Source organism: Eumetopias jubatus, unplaced genomic scaffold (genome assembly GCF_037043125.1).
Source record: "Eumetopias jubatus isolate StellerSeaLion01/CBP00866 unplaced genomic scaffold, mEumJub1_p1.0 scaffold_1, whole genome shotgun sequence".
Lineage (NCBI taxonomy): Eukaryota > Metazoa > Chordata > Mammalia > Carnivora > Otariidae > Eumetopias > Eumetopias jubatus.
The window spans coordinates 24,460,726-24,479,165 of NW_028274807.1; the positions used below are offsets into that span (position 1 = coordinate 24,460,726).

The 18,440-nt window shown below is 35.2% G+C and overlaps 1 non-coding gene and 1 pseudogene across 1 annotated transcript; both read right to left on the reverse strand.

Moving 5' to 3' along the window:
- Nucleotides 1–8,768: 8,768 nt before the first annotated feature.
- LOC114219100 (small ribosomal subunit protein uS2B pseudogene) lies at nucleotides 8,769–9,609 on the reverse strand (annotated as a pseudogene).
- Nucleotides 9,610–17,919: 8,310 nt separating this feature from the next.
- LOC114219579 (U6 spliceosomal RNA) lies at nucleotides 17,920–18,023 on the reverse strand. The gene has a single exon (XR_003611420.1). It is a non-coding gene; the product is annotated as a U6 spliceosomal RNA (small nuclear RNA).
- Nucleotides 18,024–18,440: the final 417 nt, after the last annotated feature.

The following is an 18,440-nucleotide window of genomic DNA, read 5'->3' on the forward strand; positions in this document are numbered from 1 at the left end:
TTTCTTTATAAAATTAAGATAATGTTAGTTTCTACTTCATGGAATAATTGTGAAGATGAAATGAGTTAATTCATGTAAATTCTTTTTTATAAACATTTTATTTATTTATTTGAGAGAGAGAGAGAGAGCAGGAGCAGAGGGAGAGGGAGAAGCAGACTCCCTGCTGAGCAGGGAGCCTGATACAGGACTCGATCCCAGGGCCCTGGGATCATGACCTGAGCTGAAGGCAGATGCTTAACTGACTGAGCCACCCAGGCACCACACCCCCATGTAAATTCTTTACAAGAGTGCCTGGCACATTGGAAACATTCAAAGACTGATTACTACAATTGTAATTGTACCTCTGAGATGGTAAGCCAAGAGAGGTTGGCAGTCACCGTGATACCACATGGATCTTGACAATGAAACCAGAGCAGAGTAGAATTGAAGAACAATCTGTCCTCAGGAAATTATTTGAATCTCAGATTTCATTTCTGCTGGAAGCTCATGGATTCTGAGTTATGTATACCAATAAATTCCACACAGATTTTTTTCAAAGCACTTTTGGCTTAGATTTTCTGTCACTTGCATCTAAAAAAATTCAATACTAAGGAACAACATAAAAAGAAAGCTTTACAATTCAAAATAAAGTAATAGTAGGGTGATTAAAAAAGTAAGGACCCCTATATTTTGGTCTGGAATAAGTGAAACATATATAATTGCTTTGACTTGCACTTCTAAATTTCTATCATGTATCATTCACCTTTGCTGCAAAGCAAACAACTGCATATTTAAGTGGCTTAGAGTAACACTTAATTCTTGCTCACATTAGAGATTGATGATCAAGGATGAGCATCGGCTCACTTCAGCTCAAACTGTCTCAGATTGTCTCTATTTCAAACCTCAAGCTGAAGGAGCAGCCCTTATGAGGAACATGCCCTTTTCTTGAAGGGAAAGAGGTAAAGAGGGTGAGTTGAACCACCCAATTGCAGTACTATCTTCTGCTCTTATGTGACATAACACAAAACACAAAAATGGCATAGAGTTTAATGGCTCAAATCTCATAGGCTAAAGCAAGTCATAAGACTGAGACATCATCAGTGGGAGAGGGGAGTGTAACTATTCATCAAAAGCACAGGCAAGCCATTTGGTAGTGGTGGTGTGATAACACTCTAAAGAAATATAGGGCATGGATGAACACAATAATATCTGGAATACTAAAGTATTTGTTAGAAAAACGGATTTGGGAGTATAATACTTTTTACTTTCAGTTTCAATATTATATAAAAAATTTATCATATCAGACTTAAGCTATCCTATTTAAAAGCAGAATGAGCTGGCAGGAAGTCCTTTCTATCTATTGTCTGCAACTTAAAATGGATGGAAGAATGATTTTCTAGACTAAGATTAGTTTGAATTGTAGTAGGGGAGTGTAAAACTAGAGATAGACTGGAACTTAGAAGAAAATTTTGCTTTTCTGTTCTTTAAAGCTTCTTTTTTAAATGCATTTTTCACGCTGAAAAAAGAACACTTTTTTTTCTGTTTTAAAGAGGCAGCTATGAGGCAAGGGCAGATTGGACCTACAGCCCAAATCATTATTATGAATTGTCCAGAGGTTAAAGCCAGGTGAAACCTAGCATAATGATTAATCTGATAGCTAATGGTTATTGAGTATTTAATATTTGTTAGGCCGTGTAGTGTTCTAAACACTTTATATGTATTAAATAATTTATTCAGTATTGCAACTTCATAAGGTAGGCACTATTAACATCCTCCTTGTGTGGATAAGGAGGAGCTTGTTTAAGTAACTTGTACAAAGTACAAGTACCCAGCTAGGAAATGAAGAAGCTGGAGTTCAAGCAGGCTGGCTCCTAATCTAAATTATGAACCAGTGAATATACTAGCATCTTGCAAGACAAAGTATCAAGAACTTGCTACTATGTTTCTGAAATCCTCAAGTAGGTTCTAGATTCCAAGATTGCATTTTCGCTTCACAAGAAATTTTGGAAAATCAAGAACAAAAGGAAAAACAGTAAATTTCCCCCCCGCATGCTTCCATTGTATGAGTTAAGAAAGACCACATCTGTGCCCATTACCCACCTCCAGGCTTCGTAATACATTCAGAAGGACTCAAGGGGCTCACGTCAGGAGTTCAAGAGAGGTGACCCTCATCCAACTTCCTCACCTTCATGCGCAGAAGTCAGGGGACTGTCACTGAACCATTCTCCTCAGAGCAAACTCTCTCCTACACACTACAACTATGGGAATGAAGAAGGTCCTGGAACTCAACCTGCTTCTGGGAAACCCATCTCTAATTCTGAGACTCTTCCTATCACTATTTGCCCAGGACCATCAGGATTATCCACAGTATACCCTCTATTCTGGTTTCTTTTAGTTACAATGGAAGTGTAGTTGCCTTAGCAATCTGTGATCTTTATACTCCCATATAATTTTTTTTTTTCCTCTGGGCTGGATCAATACTTAAAAGTTTTGATCCAATGGTAGCTCTAGAACTCAAAATCTTTAATAAAATCCTCTTATCTCTTCTCTCTGCAATTTAATCTTCCATTTGTAAAGTTCTCCATGAAATTAAAATCCTGGAATAATTGTTGATCTCAATTTCTCTTCTACCATTTTCTCTTGAACTCACTACTCTGAGACCTCTTCTTTCCCACCCCACAGACACCCTATGGAAATTATTCTGCTCAAGATTAACTGTACCTTCTATGTTTATATGGTTAATTCTTAATCTTTGTATTACTTATCAGTAATTTTTGACACTGCTTATTTTTGAAATCTTTTCTTCATTTGGCTTGTAGGAAACACATTCTCTTTCTGTCCTTTTTTTATGGATATCCTTTCTATCTCTTTTTGTGTTCCTGTTTTATCACCACAATATTAGCCTCTGGATCAGATACAGTCATATGACTGTAAATACTACCATTATACTATTAATTCTAAAATTTGTATCTCTAGAGCAGACATCTTCCCTAAACTATAAGCTTGTGAATGCAGATCCCTAATCAACATTTCATTTCAATTTCCAAAAGATATCTAATATCTGGTATATCCAAAGTATCTTCTCCTAAAATTTGCTTGTGGACAGTCTTTCCCATCTCAGTTCATGGGAATCCTAACTCCCTCAAAATACTAACTCCAAATACTAACAAATACTAACCAAACTCCAAAATGACAAAAAGATGGTATCAAAATATTAAAATCAGACACAATGGATTATATGATAAAAATGTTTTATGAGATCTAGTCATTACTTAAGCATAAAAGGAAAAAAAATCATGAAGATAACACCATGAATGTTTATACATTTCACTTAGCCTTTACACTGACATATTAAGCAGAAAATGAGAAAGAGAGAAAAAAAGAAAGAGGGAGAAAGGGAGAGAAGGAAAGCTGATAGAGAAGCAGAGAGGAAAAGAGAGAGGGAGAGAGAGAGGGAGAAAAAAACAGAGAGGAAAAAGATATGATTTAAACAACAGAAGCTTAATTTAGTAGTCTTATATAAACATACTTCTTCCAGCAGATATATTTTTAAAAATCTGATCACTAACTATACTAAAGAAATAGATCTATAAATATAAAAGAAATATACAAAATAATAATCTATGATCATACTTCTTTAAAAATATTAAAATAATAGTAAGCAATACCAAAAAGCTTTAAGGAAATCTGTATTTTTTCAAGAAATAGAAAATATGGTTTAACTAATACATGGTCAAAGAGATAATCACATTGCATATTATAAAATATCCAAAACTGAACAGCCGATAAAATACTATCTTCTCTAACTACACAGTTAATGCACTTGGATAATGTACTTGGATGAAACTTATAACTTCAATATATAAGTTGGAGTCAAACATTTCCTGAATTACAAAAAAAGACAATCTAGTTTAAAAAATTAGAAAAGTAGGGAAACCAAATAATATGGCCTGAATGGGACAACAAAGAGAAGAGCAGGAAATAACAGCAACAATGAAGAAAAAGTTCTAAGCAGTTTTTTGAAAAAACTAATACCAAGAGCAAACCTCAGCTGAGGGTTCAACATAAAATTGAAAACACACTTAACAATGTGACAAAAAAGGGAGTCAAACTAAATAAGAAAGAGATTAAAGTAATATATTAACTTTGTCCTGATACTCTAAAAAATACATGTTTAATCTTGTGGAAAGTACAAATTACCAAATTGAATATATTTTTAAAAATATGTCTGAAAAAATTAAGGAATATGAAACATAAAATCATAATTTTTCCATAGTAAAGACACAATAAAGGTACTACCCCAAGATAATTTAAATATTGAGTTTTAGGAACTCTTCAAGAAGCATATAAAGTCTTATACATGCTTTCTTATCAAATGGAGGAGGGCAATGTAGTGTAGCATTCACTTCAACAACACACAAGGACTCAGAAAACATAATTTAAATTTTATTAAAATGTAAATGCAAATATCAGCTAAATATACAAAATGAATTTGATATTATTTTAATCTATTATAAAATATTTTAGGTAACTTTAATTAGATTTAACATTTTTGTAATGAATATGTAATAAATCCCACAAAAAATCATAGTCAGTGGGAAAATGTTAAGAGCATTTCCTTTGTAAGGATGTACAAGAAATAATGACAACTATACGGTATTTTATTCAAAAGTAGAATATAGTCCCTAGGCAATGGAAAAGAAAAGTAATAAAAAGCAAAATAATTAAAAGTAATGAAACAAAATCACTCTTAGCAAATGTCAGAATGCACACAGATAACTCTTAGAGCCTCTACAGAAAAAATTCAAAGTAGGATATGAACACTATGAGACCAATCATGTAAAATTTTCCAAACCAACCATGCCGCATTCATTTTGTGGATGCACTTTGTGCTGTGCTTTTCTGTTGCTGACCTGACACCACCATCACTCTACTGAAGCCTGGGAACTACATTTCCCAGAATGACCTTCCCCTTAATATGTCAAGTTCAAGTGCACCAAAGAGAGGCGCTCACAGATTCAGAAGCTGGAAGTGAAGTGGCAACCAGCAGTTTTAGACTGCCCAAACACCAATTTCTGGTGTCCACCACAGGATCGGCACGCATCTCTGGCTGCCCTTCTTCTAGACCTTTCCCATGACTGTTGACTCTCCACCTCCACGCTTTACTCCAGTGCTTCAGTTTAATGTTGATCATGGTTTTTTTTTTTTTTCCCTCAAAGACTACTTTTTTAGAGCAGTTTTAGGTTAATAGCAAAATTGAGAGGGATGTACAGAGAATGACTTTTTCATCAATTCTCTGGCTACAGCACTTCCCACCCTGCTGCCCTGTTTTCTACATTAAACCCATTCACATATCACCTGTTAGTGATTCTATTTTTTCTGACTGACACACATACATACATAATGACATTATAAATAAATGGTCTGGAAATATAAACATCAATATCAAGATACTGGTTACTCCAAGGCAAAGGGGAAGAGAGTGGAATTAGCAAGGGATACAATGGCAAATTCCAACTGTGTCATTTTTATTTATTAAGAAATGAAACCTGAGAAAAGTATAGCCAATGAACACTTGTTAAAGCTAGATTATACTAGGTAAATCAGTGTGTGTTAAAAACATTAAAAGTTTTATGCATTATTCCAGATTTTTAAAATATTTCCTTAAATAAAAAGATGTAAATGGGACTTTTTACCTGAGATGCTTTCCACTATTTCTTTTTAAGTCATCAGATTTCTTGTTTAACATACTCAATTATGGCCAGAAAAGTATAATTATATTGATGAATATGACTGATATAAAACACTAAAATTATCATCATCTGGGCTGACATTAGGTGTCTAGACACTTTGCCGTTAAAATGATATATTATTAGTTTCAGAGGATTTCATGAATGAACTTGATTTCCATTTCAAATTCAAATTTTTAGTCAACCATAACATATTACAGCAATGTTTGCTATATCATCTCTTTGAAGTGCTATTTAAAAACTATCTTTGAAGAAACTTGAAATTTGAGTGTTAGTTGAGAGAGGGAATGAGTGCATCCTCATCTTTCTCCCAAATGGATATCACTAGGTTCCCTCACCATGCTCACTTACAGTGCAAATGAAGAGGAGAAACCTGTTCAAATGCTAAGCTGGCCTAATTATGCTACAGCTGTCTAGTAAACTCTTCACAAAAGAAGGAATAAGAACATAAGTTTGAAAAAGTTCATTTAGGGGCAGCCGACTGGCTCAGTTGGTACAGCAGGCAACTTTTGGGATCTTGGTGTCCTGAATTCAAGTCCCAGGTTGGGTCAATACCTTATTTTTAAAAAAATAAAATAATGAAAAGTTCATTTATAGTTTTCAAAAAAGGATAAAACATTTTTATGAGTCTTATATTATGGTTTTATAGAGACAAGAAGTATTAACACAGTGTGAGGGCATCAAAAACCATTTGAAACCTATGTATACTATGGTAGTCTTGGTCTTAATCCTAATAATACCCCTACTCACCTATGGCCATTTCTTCAGTTGCTAATAATTAGCTTCTGTATCTTTGATATGGTTCCCCAAAGAAAGAAGTCCTATGTATTATTTTGTCACCTAAAATTGCAAAATAAACTTTATCTCATTCTTAAATGCTTCCAAATGAAAGACTTGAAACACCATGAGAGCTGTTTAAGAGTTTTCAGTCATTAGCCATATATTAAGCCCATCCTGTGAATCACATGTAAGATCTGCACACAATTGTACTTCATGTGAACATAGTGGGGTAACTCAAGGTTATTCATAATTTACTTTCATAAATACCTGGAAGAACTGCAAATAGAACTCACTTTCTCTGGGGCTTTGAGATTAGGAAACAGATCATCTTCCCCTCTCCAGAAATGCTTCTAGATTCTTTTTTTTTCTTTTTTGACAATTGCCAGAATGGGATCTATGTTTTTGCCCCTGAGAGAATCTGAAAATTCCAATTTGACCCCTTTACCTCCTTATGTTCTTCAAGGCATTAAAAGTCAGTGAACTGGCATCAGACCACTAAAGTTTTCCTGAGTCATTCAAAATTTCAAACAGCTTAGATGTTACTCCATATGCAGCTACTTTGTAGAAAGTCTCTCTTCATAAGCCTGAATACTGGAAGTGATAGAGCCATTCAAAGGAAAATCTTATGGTTGAAGAATAGAGAAACTAAGAATTTTGCTTCTTTAAGACAACGTGAATAGGATTAAAAAGAATCTTGAAAGAGCTGAAAGGGATTATGTAGAAATATTGCTGTGAACTGAGAAAAAAAGAATTGAACTTCCAGTAAATAAGATCTGGTCTCTGAGTAGAAGTGAGCACACAGGGCACCTGGGTGGCTCAGACGGTTAAGCGTCTGCCTTCGGCTCAGGTCATGATCCCAGGGTCCTGGGATCGAGTCCCGCATCGGGCTCCTTGCTCGGCGGGGAGCCTGCTTCTCCCTCTGCTTCTCTCTCTCTCTCTCTCTCTCTCTCTGTCTCTCATGAATAAATAAATAAAATCTTAAAAAAAAAAAAAGAAGTGAGCACAGAGTGTTGGAATACACTCACTGAGAGTGTCCTAAGTGTTCCTGTATTATAGTGCTAAGCATGTATTAGGCATTGCATGGATTTGGTCATTTATAAAAAAATTATTTTATGTCTACAGTGTCCCAATCACTATGTGGGAGTAAAGGCCTATTGAAAAGCTCTTGAACTTGGTGCTCCTGGGTGGCCCCGTTGGTTAAGCATCTGCCTTTGGCTCAGGTCATGATCTCAGGATACTGGGTAGATCCTTGCATCAGGCTCCCTGCTCAGTGGGGAGTCTGCTTCTCCCTCTTCTTCTGCCGCTCCCCCTGCTTGTGCTCTCTCTCTGTCAAATAAACATATAAATAAAATCTTTAAAAAAGGACAAGCTCTTGAAACAGTACATATAAGCAGCAATAAATAAGTGCTCCTTCAATGTAATATGATAGTGTATAAATGGATTATGCATAAAGAGAAATTAGCAAAGTTCCATTCAATCTTAGAATTAAAATGAGAACCTCAGTGTACTGTTTCTTCAGTTTATGATTTAATTTGAATATCATATGGAAGAAGCTACTGAATACATTTGCTAGGTTAATGTCACTTGTAATCTTGCTAACTTTTAGATTGATGGATATATAGGATGTCTGGGCAATCAGGAACAGGGTAACTAGTGACAGAAACTAAGATATTTAATGTGGTGTAGACTGTTCAGAATAAAATGAAGAAGGTCAAATTCTCCACTTTATAGCCTGACAATAGTTTTTTTTTTTTTCTTTTTTTTTTTAACTGCACTGCTAACTCTTCATTTATGGAGATAAAAAATTCTCACAGTGCCTGACTTAACAATTTGTGAGGCTTTTTATTCTTGGACTTATTCATTAATATATTATGTGAAATAATTTGTGACAATTAACTTCTGTAATAAATGTCTCCAGTAGAAATAATCATTCCTTTCTTCCCACTCATTCACTGAATGGGTGACTGTTGTAGGTCAGAAAGAATCATTATCTCCTATTTTGTAAGAGACCTACAGTTTCTTTCACTTACAAGTCATCTACTGCTGCTATTACATTCTAACAAGGACTATTACAACTCTTGTTAGTTCTGCATTAAGACCGCTGCTATTACTACTATTAGTATTGTTATTTTATTTTCTGACTGAAGAAATGGGATTACCGCATAGATGACTGTTTTGTGTTTGGCTTTATTTATTTGTTTAGAAACTTTAATTCCCATCAGCCTATTTCCATGTTGTTTGCCTCTGTGGAAGAGCAGCCTAAGACCACTCAGTGGCTGTTGCTACCCATTCAGTGGCCTGAGAAGTGGGAGCTGCAAAGCTGTTCTCAGTGGCCAGCTGGGTGCTCCAGTCTTCAGCAGGAATGGCTGAAGAGCATAGAAGGCCCCTGCACGCCTTCAGATCAGTCTGCAACTTCAGGTTGAGTAGCAGTAAACTCAGGTGCTGGAGCAGTCCATTCACCCTGAAATTGCTCCTTGGTCACAGCCTTTTCGGCAGCAGCATGGTCTTCTTTTTCAATCTCTTCAGGATCTCTGTAGAAGTAGAGGTCAGGCACGACTTCCCATGGGACTTCCTGGGCCAGCATCCACCACAGCAGACCCCCCTGGCCCCGAGTGAGCTCGCTTGTTGTTGCACAGGATGGCAGTGTCCATGTAGTGCAGAGAGTCTGTTGTTAGGCTGAGCGGTGGTAGGCAGGAGGCAGGTTAACATAAGACATCTCTGTGAGAGGCTGGTGGTCAACCCTGCGATCAGTAACCAGTCTGGGCTCCCAGAAGGCTGCCTGGATCTAGTTAGTGAAAGTTCCAGGAGGGAAGCAGTAGGAGGAGCTCCAGTAGCAGCAACAAACTTCAGCACAGCTCCCCGGCCAGTGTTCCCAAACCCAGACATTAGCTGGGTTTTCAACAGCAACAATGGCATGAGGGGCCGCAGAAGTTTCTCCCAGGTTCTTTACAGATGATATATAATTGCCATCACTTTTCTTTTTGTGGATGTACTCTTCCATTTGGAAGTCAAGGTTGATGCCACCTAAGTGGGTTCCTGCTGCAAGGAATTTGAGGACATCTTCCTCCTCCATTTGCAAGATGTCAAGAGCTCCAGACATGGTGAAGATTTCCCTTCGGGAATGCAGGACAACACAGTATGGGGAAAGGCTCTTTTGGTTTGTTTTAAAGGCAACAATGTAAACATTTCTAGTAATGTGCATTGTCAAGTTCCTTTTGTAATAATATATTACAAATGTAATTTTTGCAGAAACCAATACATAGTGTACATAATATTATTAAATTTTACTTTGTAAACTGATTTGACTAACACCTTGACATTCAAGAAGTTTTTTTTTTTTTTTTTTTGTACTGGTTCAGAGCTAAACACTCTGGAGCCTATATAGACAGTTCGTACTTATCCCGATATCAGCTTTAATAGACTTAAAGTACTTCCAATTTTAGGGCTTTTCTTGAAATATCTGTGCGACACTATAATACTTCTAAATCTTCTGTGTTTTCCCTCATTTATAATCTCTTTGTCTATGCCACATTCTGTTGCTTGCGCTTCCTAGCACTTCGTTTTGTTTTCTTAGATCTAAGATAAGTTGTGAAGATCACAGAGTAAGTAACCAGGAATTTTAAGTATATAATGGGCTCTTTTAGACAAAGGAAGGAGAATGACTGATAAAATTTAAAACTGTGATTAAGGTTCAGAGTCACTGATGGCAGAAAAAGAGTCTGTAAGGTTAACTTGAGCTTATTCTGAGGGATAGACATGCCCTGCTGTGAACTTGAGTTTTAACCAGCAAAAATGAACAGCCATATAATGATTTTAAGTTTCTGAGAAGGATAAGTATGACATTTGAGTTATGGAAAGATACATTTGAATGGCAAATAAAGACTACAAAAAGGTTGCCAAAATAACTTGAAAGAGAAAAATGGTGGCTTGAAATAAATGATTTGATATGGATGTTACATAAAGAATGATGAAAACTATCATGTACTCATTGCTTTATTCTAGGTTCCCCAGAACACAGAGCCTGAGGTAAAAGCTATGTGCTACTACTTTATCAGGTACTACAATCATGGGGTGCTGGGTTGAGAGTAAAGGAGAGCAAGGTAGGAGGGAGGAAAAGCCGGTAAGAGTCTAAAAGTCAGACTGTATGATGGTGCTGACAGAGAGACTGTGAAGGGAAGATTAATACATATGCAGATTAAGTATAGATTCCAGTGGGTATTACTGCTGCCCTTTTCAGAGGAGAGAAGGTGTTTGAAAAGGTGACATGACACTAAGCATCTAACTAGTCTTGTTGAAGGATGATGTTATTCTGAGATCTATCATTGGTCTCTGCTACTAACAGGTTAGTTGTATGGCAGTAGCTGAAGCGGTTAGCTAGTTCAGCCTACAAGTGCTACTACATTTATTATGGCGCCCATGCATTCGTTCCATATTCACAGAATTTGTGGTCTTGTAGACCATTGTTCAAACTTGGGTGGGATAAGAAAGAAGGTTTACTGAAAGTGACAGCATTAGTCATTTTTGTATGCATTACATGAAAAATAAAGATCCACATGCTTTTGCTCAGTCACTTCCATGGGTCTATCCATATTTCTTGTCTCTTCCCCAGAACTCTGAATTTTTATCTTCCAGGTTTTTTTTTTTTTCCCTTTCCAAATCCAGATAATCAATCAAACCTTTTAAGTCTGTCCTAGAGGTCATGTACGCTCGTTCTGGCCACTTCTCATCCATAGAAAGTGACAACTAAGTGACTGCACATAGCTTTGTTTACTGAAATGATGTCCTTCATAAGTGCACTTTAGTACCGCGCCTTTGTAGAGATGTAATGAGGCAGAAGTTCCTTTCACCTGACACAAACATACTGCAATAATCCATCTGTGAATGGGTTGAGATTTCTCCTCCTTTATCAGTTGGTCATAGGGAACCCCCATGAATTCATAAGTATGAATTGAAGGAAAGTCATTTGTATCAAGAGATAGGTGACACAGGCATCAGAATTACCTGTTCATGTAATTTAAATATGCATTTGATCTGCTTGGGACAAACCTCTACTGTGATGTTCCGATTTTACAATAGATCTTCCCTATTTTGCTTGATATTATGCCAAAATGATATGATAAAACATACCACAAAATGGACAGCTCCAATAATATAGCCAATTGGTGTTTCCTGGCAAACAACAATTATTACTGGGACCACAGCACCACCTCTCAATTCATTCCTTATGCTTTACTGAGGGGGGTATTATCTATCTCAGCTATTCTGAGAGATAAGACTTGTGATGGGTTCTTAGCTCATAAGTATTAAATCCATTTTACCTTCCCCTATTCTCAGAATCTTCTGATTTCATCCTCAACACTATGTCAAGGAAGTAACATTTATTCCTAATTTACTGTAATGAAGTGCAGGATTCAAGTAGCCAATTTAATAGGTTATTAGGATATTTTAGGAGTCCTTTAATGGTTATAAATTCCCCCAAAGTAATTAAGTTGTCTCCTATTAAAACATATTTCCCAATCCTTGCATGAATATACTCAAGATCAATGCTAAATATTGTCCACAGTTCCTGTCCCGCACAAATTAGCTGGGTTCTATACTTCCTTTAATGTGTAAGCTAGTTCTTTCTAGAAGAGATTTTACTTTCCTGTTTAGTCTGTGATTAATCCTGATGCTTGCTATTGTCTTAGAAGCAATGAGGGGAGGCAAGAAAATATCTTTTATGGAAACAAGTTCCATCTCTATAAACACCTAATTCAAGTAGGTCATTTCAAGGTCACCATTCAAGGAAGAGACTGCTTTCCTCTAACAAGAGAAAGGGGGCAGCTTCTGCTGAAATAATGAATTCAGTGGAATTTGGGAATTCAGATTTATCAGACTTGTCCATCCATATTCCCCAACACAGATTTCAGAGTTCTACTCTTGTCTTATCAGAGTCCTAACATTGACAAATGAGATTTGTTAAGGCTACACAATTAAATCACAGTCTAACTCCTTTTACAACTCGATTTTGCCTTGAGATTACAGCTTTGAAGAATTTTACAGAAGTTACTTACAGTATGCCATGAGATATCACTTGATGCCCAGGTATTAGAGGAGTTGGCTGTTGAGTGATCTAATTGTCATTGTCCAACACAGTCCTAAGATGACAGAACCATACATTCTAATGCCTTAGTTTCCACCTGTACCTCATTCAATCATCACTGTCTTGATGAGTAACTCCTGGATCCTTTGAGATGGCCAAGTCATAGCTTAATCAAATTTGGCCACATCCTTCATGTTCTCTCCCAAACAAGCTTTTTTATTCCTTTCAATATGGATAGGCTAAGAACTTCCCAAATTTTTAAGTTCTGCTTCTGTGTTTATTAACAATTCCATCCTAAAATCATTTTTCTTGTCACATTTTTTACTATAAGCATTCAAGAGAAACCAGCAGCTACCTCAACACTTTGCTTGAATACTGCCTCAGCCAAACATCCAATTTTATCGCTCTCAAGTTCTACCTTCTACAAGACACTAGGATAGGAATACAATTCAGCCAAACTCTTTGCCATTTCATAACAAAGAATCACTTTTCCTCTAATTTCCAATAACATGTTCCCATTCTGTCTGTATCCTCACCAGAATAGCCTTGACCACCCATATGTCTACCAACATTCTGTTCACAACCCCGTGGGCACACTCCAAGAAGACGGAGGTCTTCTCAACAGCTCTCCTCTTCTGTGCTCTTACCAAAATTGCTTTAATGGTCCATTCACAGCAATCTCGGCTTTCTCTAGCATGTACCTCCAAATTCTTCTAGCCTCTACCTTTTATCCAGTTCTAAAACCATGTCCACATTTTTAGGTATATGTTACAGCAGCACTCTGTTTCTCAGGACTAATGTGTATATTTTTTTAGGGTTTTCCAGAGAAACAGAACCATTAGGATATATAAAGAGACACAAGAGGAAATGTATTGCTGCAATTGGCTCATGAAATTATGGAGGCCAAGATACGCCACAACATGTCATCTACAAGCTGGAGAACTAGAAAAATCTTCGGTACAATTCAGTTCAATTTTGAAGGTACAAGAACCAGAAACTCCAACGTCCAAGGGTAAGAGAAGATGGATGTCCCAGCTCAAGGAGAGAAAGAGAATTTGCCCTTCCTTCACATTTTTATTCAATTGAGGCACTCGGGATTGGATGAGGCCTATTACATTGGTGGAGTGATTTTCATTACTCAGTCTACTGATTCAAATGCTAATCTCTTCCAGAAACACCCTCACAGACACATCCAGAAATAATGTTTTACCAGCTATCCAGACATCCTTTGGCCCAGTCACACAGAATTAATCATCATAATTGGTTAATTCAGTTAAAGAACAACTATCTTCAGACATTACCAGGTGTAAACATAGGCACATTGTTTCCCCTTTCCTCATTCAATATCTGCTAGTCTTGGTCTCTGCTCTTTTATTCCAAATCACTTGTTTTCTTTATGCTTTGCCTGATAATGAGAATTAAACCTGATACTCAAAGAGAACAAGTGATTTGTTTATTCCTGTATAGAAAATTTCTGAACTAGGAGTTGATCCCAAGTCACGTGAATCTCTCCCCACACGCAGTATGATAATATTACCATAATATTGGAAAGTTCATATTATTGCATAGATCATGCTGACAAGTACAAGTGTCTGTTTCAACACAGGTATAATGACTATAGCATTACTAATCTGGGCAAAAATGGGCTTTTTTTTCTTCATAATCTAGAATCTAGATATAGAATATGGAGTATATACATATATTCAAATTATTTTATTAATTTGATAAGGAATCAGGAAAACTAGCTATTTTACTGATTTTCCTTTTTCTAGCATAACAGTATACATGTGAACAGGAGGCAACCAGCTCTTCCATATAAATGGTATTTTGCCTTGTTTTTCTGAATATATAAATGGGTACGTATATGTATGTATATATATATACACACACACGCATACATTTGTGTTTATTATAAATGTTATTTATTATGAAATTATTACTGATTTAGTATCTATGTATTATTATTGTCAAATCTTTACATAATCCTTATTTTCCTTTTATTTTCTTTGACTCATGGCTAAATTTAAAACCATAGCATTTGCTTATTGTTGAAGTACTGATTCAAACAGAAGGTAACTGCATTTCCAAGAAATAAAATAAGACTGAAATAGCACTGAGGAAAAATTTTGGCACTATAGGTTGTGTAGTGAGATCATGAGAAACCTTTACATGTTTCCCAAGGACAATATTCTTTGGTATCATGTGATAAAGTATACACAGAAAATAAGAGAAACTAAAATTTGTCTTGGGCAAAGGAACTTTTTAGCTCCTTGATCCATATAAGTTTGATGAACTCTGTCTGATTGCCTAGGGACGAATAACAGATGGCTGGGGGCAGAGAGATACCTGTAAATGACACCTTTAGATGACTTACGTGATTCTAATACAGTCACATCATTCAGTGCTCTTATACGTATCCATTCAGAGGAATTAAGCAAGAAATATTTCTCTGGAAAGTTGTGTTAATTCCTTTCCCAACATAAAAAATATTTTAAATTATCAGGTACTTAAAAATTTAAATAGAATTTGGGTAGAAACTTGTATTTTTGTCTATAGCATTTGACTGGAATACAACCAAATACAAAATATTGATAACTGATTTTACTAAATATATCATAAAGGACTAAAACCTATATGGCACATATATATCTTTGCATTCTCCCAGGTATTTCATTTCATAAATTGACTTTCCTGACCTTTTCCATCTCACAATCTGAAACTGTTACATAGAATGGAATGAGTTATACTATCACACTTTGTAGTACTCATAATTTAAATTTTAAAACAAAAGTTATTTAACAGGAAAATATGACTATTTCTAATATTAAAGACAACGCTAATTTATCATGAATTATGTCTAAATTACATGTTATTTTTAAAGAGAAAAGATGGTTTCTGAACATTCCAGTAGTTGTTCTTAAATCTTAAACATCCATAACTTAACTTTTGGCCTTTCTATATGACCCAGGTAATCTTCCTTACCTAAATACTTTAGCTTGTGCATTTATTCTTGGCTCTCATTTGAACTCCCTCATACTTGTAATTGATTCCTGAGGGCTTGAGGGTGAATTACACTTACTTTTTTTTTTTTTTTAAGAGATGGCAGAGAGGGGCAGAGGGAAAGGGAGAGAGAGAGAATCCTAAGTAAGCTGCATGTCCAGTACAGAGCCTGACACGGGGCTGCATCTCAGGACCCTGAGATCATAACCTGAGACAAAACCAAGAGTCGGACACTTAACTGACTGAGCCACCTAGGTGTCCTGAACTACACTTACTTCTTAAATAATACTGCTTAGGGAAAAATCACAACTTTATAAAATTGATTATAATAATTCTTTCTTCTTTCATGCAGAAATCCAGAAAGAAGTTCCCACAAAGTTGCAAAATTTGAGCAGTTTTTTAACTAATTACTCGCCAAATGATTACAGTCAGAAAACTTCTGGGTGATGATTGAAACACAGAGAACCCGGACTATATATCCAACATCCTTACAGCTCTATCGGATTTCTGGATCTGGATCCTCAGGAAAGTACAGTACTCCCAGGAAATCCGCTTTATCTATAAACTTGTAAAATTGCATTGGGTAAATTTTTATTCCAAAGAAACTAAAACAGTTTATACATTGGCTAAGCCAAGAGCACTGCTGGGGAATTTAACTGATTTGCTCAAACTATCACTGGCCATCTGTTACTGAAGAGAGGTCTTTAAAGCCTGAATTATCTAGGCAGGCTAAGGCTGTTGAAAGAATAACTTGGCTAAATACTCAGTTTTCCATGTCAATCTTTTAGATACATACTGTATAAGGAATGAAGAACAGGTTTTATTATTTCTTAGTGTTAATATTACATGTCTGAAAACTTATTCAGACACAGAAGAATATCCATGTTTCAAATCTGTGTGTGTGTGTGTGTGTGTGTGTGTGTGTGTGTGTGTGTGTGTGTGAAGATTTTGCTGTGATGGCTGAAGTGGGTTTCTTTTTAATAATATTCATGACATATTTGTTCAGTTTTGAATAGCTTGAAAACACCAACTGAAAAAATATTTATCAAGTTGTTTAAGAAAATAAACATTTGGCACAGTTTGCCCTGAATTTTGGTTCAGGTTCAAAGGATAAATGCCTCAACATTAAGCATTTCAGAATAAATATAAATTTTTATTATCTAATTTACTTTGTGAGGATCTGAAACTTCTAGCTTCTTTCTTTGTGTTGAAAAAGAGTCTTTTTAAAAAAAATTCCCACAGTAAGAGTAATGTTAATGGTGAATATTATATTAGGTTAGGTTAACAACTTCGTTTTGTGAAAATCAAAAGCAGAAATAAATTAACACGTTATCAAAAATAAATTTTCAAATTACTGTATTATCTCCACACACAAATCTTTGATGAATAGTTAATTATAATGCTATAAAACACTTGTTTTTAACCCTTAACATGTACCGAGAAAAGACTTTAAATTTTTCATTTACATAAAGTAATTTGATTCTTGTAAAAATTATATTGTTATTATTATTATAAATAAATCAGGAAACGATACTTATTTTACTGCTTTTCGTACTTCTATCATGATAGAGTAAGCATATATGGGGACACTGGGACCAGATGTTCCATATAAATGGGGATTTTGTTTTGTTATATGCCAAGCATCTATTAGACTGCTCAGAAAAATAAGTTTTTAATAAATTAATGAAAAGAACAAAAACAGAAGCATTTTAGATATGACATTTTAGCTATACTTAAAAATAATACTTATATCATTTTATTTGATGAAATGATTCTATGCAATTATAAAGCAGCCACTGCCCACCTACACCAGGATTTTCCATATGTAGGGACTGCCTCCCACGTTTACCAAGAGGCAATGGTAAGGGGAATAAATAGGAATATGAAGGTGGATGATGACATTTCATGACAAATGAGTCCAATGGTCTCATTTGTTATCATATTCAGCCATTGAAAATGTGCCAATTCTTGTTCCTCAATAAGATTTTATTTTCTTCCACAATTCAGATAATGGACTCTATGTAGAATTTTGTAAAATGATTCACTTAAATAGAAGAGTTTATAGCAATTTGAGTCAATATGTCAATGGAAGAAAAGACACAGGTGCTTTGATCATTATATTCCTTGGAAAATATCTAAGGATTCTAATGTCATTTAAAAATATTTAAAGGACTTTTTTATATGAAAAAGTATTTTCAGTATTAGGGCCTCATATTTTTATGTAAATTTAAGCTAGAATGATAAATTTACAAAATTTGAGGTGTTATTCAATCTAAAGGGTTTTTTAAATTTAGCAGATGTAGTTCAAATATCCCTCTTCTTTTTTTTTTTAATATGGAAAGCTTCATGAATTTGGTGACATCCTTGTGTAAGGGCTATGCTAATCTCTGTATTGTTCAGAATTTTAGCTTAAGTACTGCCAAAGCAAGCACTCTCTTCCTTTCATGACAATACATTCTTTTGTTTCTTTGAGATTTAAGCTCACAGTGCATGTTCAAAAAAATAATATGGAAGGAAACCTAATGAACTTATGGAAAATGTTGATTGTGGACAGGTGAAAGAATGAAGTGATCTGAAGTACTTGTTATAAATACATATGATGAATTAGTCTGCCAGATTTAATAATATGCTTTATCCCTTTCAATTAAAGCTATTATGTGCAGATTCAAGTACTTTAAAAGATTAAATGTTACATGGATAGATAGAAAAATGATACTACCATTGCATTCCTTGTTCAATAGTATTTTGCATTATTTCAAAAGGTAAAAGTTTATTATTTTTATTTATAAAATAATTTTTAGGGTTTAAAACTGAATTTGTGGCAAAACATGTCAAATTAGCCTTCAAAA